This window comes from Suricata suricatta, chromosome 9 (genome assembly GCF_006229205.1).
Source record: "Suricata suricatta isolate VVHF042 chromosome 9, meerkat_22Aug2017_6uvM2_HiC, whole genome shotgun sequence".
Lineage (NCBI taxonomy): Eukaryota > Metazoa > Chordata > Mammalia > Carnivora > Herpestidae > Suricata > Suricata suricatta.
The window spans coordinates 65,152,612-65,155,359 of NC_043708.1; the positions used below are offsets into that span (position 1 = coordinate 65,152,612).

A 2,748-nucleotide genomic window follows, 5' to 3' on the forward strand; every position below is an offset into this window, starting at 1 on the left:
TATAAAATTCTAGCAGACATAATCCTTCCTCCTTTCAATTTGCCACACTCCTCAACCCAAATCTCCTTGGCTTCTTTTTTTCCCTGTTCCCTCAACCCCCACTCCCAGCTACCTGAATCTCTTTTAAAAAAGTGTTTTCCCCCTCTCCCCACCCCACATGTAGGACTGTATGAACAGGCCAGATGAACAATAGAATTTTCCAAAAAAATAATTTCACCAACATGTCCAGTGGTGATAGGCAAAGATCCAATGATGAGAGCCCCAGCACTGGCAATGGTAGTTCAGATGCAAATCAGAGAGCCTGAAGAACAAGAAGAAAGAAAATCTTCTGTCACCCAACAGGAAAAAAACAAAAACACCAAACTGTCTAGGAAAACCACCGCTAAATTATCTACCACTTGTGTGAAAAGACTTCAGAAGAACCAACCAAAGGCACCATGTTTCTCCTCCCAACTGCCATGCTCGTCCTAAAGCAGAGATTCACTACACTTGGTCCACCAGGCTCTGTGTGTGAAGGTGGTGTGGTTTTCTTGGATATCACATTTTCATCTGATTATCCATGTAAGCCACCGAAACTTACTTTCCACACCAGAGTCCATTACTACAACATCAACCATCAGGGACTCATCTGTGCCCACATCCTTAAAGACAACTGGAGTCCCACTTTGACAATTTCAAAATTTGCTGCTGACTTGTTCCCTCTGGCAGACTGCAACTCAGTAGATACTCCAACTGGAAGCATAGCTTCTCTGTATTTGAGGAACAGAACAGAACATGACAAACAATAGGCAACACAATTCACAAACTTTCTATACAATGAGAAGGAATAGAGACACCTTCTCACTGTGCTGCAGATCTTGGGATTTCTTTTAAAGATTTTATTTTTTCGTAATCTCTGCACACAACGTAGGGCTTGGACCTACAACCTGAGACCAAGAGTCATATGCTCTACCAACTGACCCACCCAGGCTTCCCTGTGCTGCAAATCTTTATGGCCTTTACTATATGGATTACTGTGTTGTTGGGGAGGAAAAACTTTTCCTTCTACCATTCTAGATTTTTGGCTGGTCTAATAATCAAATTAACATAAAAGAGATTGATGGAGAAAAAAAATTTAATACATACAAATGGAGATCCCAGAAAAATATGAGACCAGGAATAAGTCAGGCAGTTGAGACTTATACGCCATCTTGAGAAAAGGAATGAGATAGAGGCTGAGGGCTTCAAAGACGAGGAAGATGATTCTCAGAATAAGAAGAGCAGATGTGTAGTAATTAGATGTCTGTCCTGCCGTATGGATAGGTCATTCCGATATAGAAGTTGTCCCTTGGTAACAGCTCTTTCTCTGGGCCAGGCCCCTTATATAAATATTTTTTTTTTAGTAGTTTCAGGGAGAAGTAAAAGGTTTTCTTGAACTTCTGGGTCTTAATTGCATTTACTCAAAATAGCCCACATCCCAAAATGGCACACTTTGGAGAGACCTGTTATGAACCTCTTCAGTGTATATAATTCTATTCTCTGCTTTTATCCCTTGGAGATTCAAAGACTCCCCCAAAGAACAAATACTATCAAGAGTACAATTTTATAGGGATGCCTGGGTGGCTCAGTCAATTAAGCATTCGATTCTTGATCTCAGTTCAATCTGAAGGTCATGAGTTCAAGCCCTGCTTGAGCTTTGTTGAACTTTGTAGCTGTAGTTTTGCTTGAAATGTCTACTTGCAAGTCATCCTTCTTTGGGATATTAAAATGAAGGGGCGCTACTCAATCAGTTAAGTGTCAACTCTATTTTGGCTCAGGTCATGACCTCAAGATTACTGAGCTTGAACCCTGTGTTGGGCTCTGAGTTGACAGCACAGGGTCTGTCTGGGTGGGATTCTCTCTCTCCTCTCTGTCTGCCCTTCCCCACTGAATGTGCACTCTCTCTGTCTCTCTCAAAATAAATAAACTTTTTTAAGACAATAAAATAATAATAAAATATATATTGTGGTGTCCTATGAATACTAGTCCTGAAATTTTCCAAATATTATAGTGCCTTTTATATTTTATATGCTGTATGTGTGTGTGTGTATATAATAGTGCCTATTGACTTAATTCATTATCTGTGTAAAGTTATAAAAGTAGACATAGAGGATTAGTATGTGGTTTATGTTGTGAAAAATGTTTTACCTTTTACTTTTATCAACTTGTAATAAGAGAATGTTATTTCACCTTTTGTAGCTCAGAGACCACCTATGTATCATCTCACAATAAATACACTACTAAAGCCAAAAAGGAAATCCTGAGGGATCTTACAAGAGCTTTATAAAGTATAGGCTCATCACAAGACTACATTGTAATTGCTTCTTGCACATTTCCAGCCTCATGAGAGCTTACCTGTATGATCGCGGACACCCATGTCCAGCACATATCTCGCACCTGGTAGGAACCCAGAGATCATTTCTGAGTAAAGATATCCATCCCAGTTTATCCTAATTGAAATAACCTATACATAATTTTCATTCTAAAATTTTTCTGAAATTCAAGTTTTTTAATTGGAAAGTATGGAAAGGTAACAAAAGCCTTGAGATTCAATGTCTGCTCTACAGGTATATTTATGATTTAACACATTCAGTACTAACTAGCTCTGTATAGTCCTACTAACTCAGAAGGGATTCTGCATACACATAATGAATTTTTCATCATTTCATCTTTGCCTATATATTGAAAATGTGAATGATTTTTTTAATGGCCTAGAGTTTCTCTTTAAAA

At 38.5% G+C, this 2,748-nt stretch overlaps 1 pseudogene; it reads left to right on the forward strand.

The window, feature by feature from the left end:
* Positions 1–221: 221 nt before the first annotated feature.
* On the forward strand, positions 222–830 carry LOC115302223 (annotated as a pseudogene).
* The last annotated feature ends 1,918 nt before the right edge of the window (positions 831–2,748 follow it).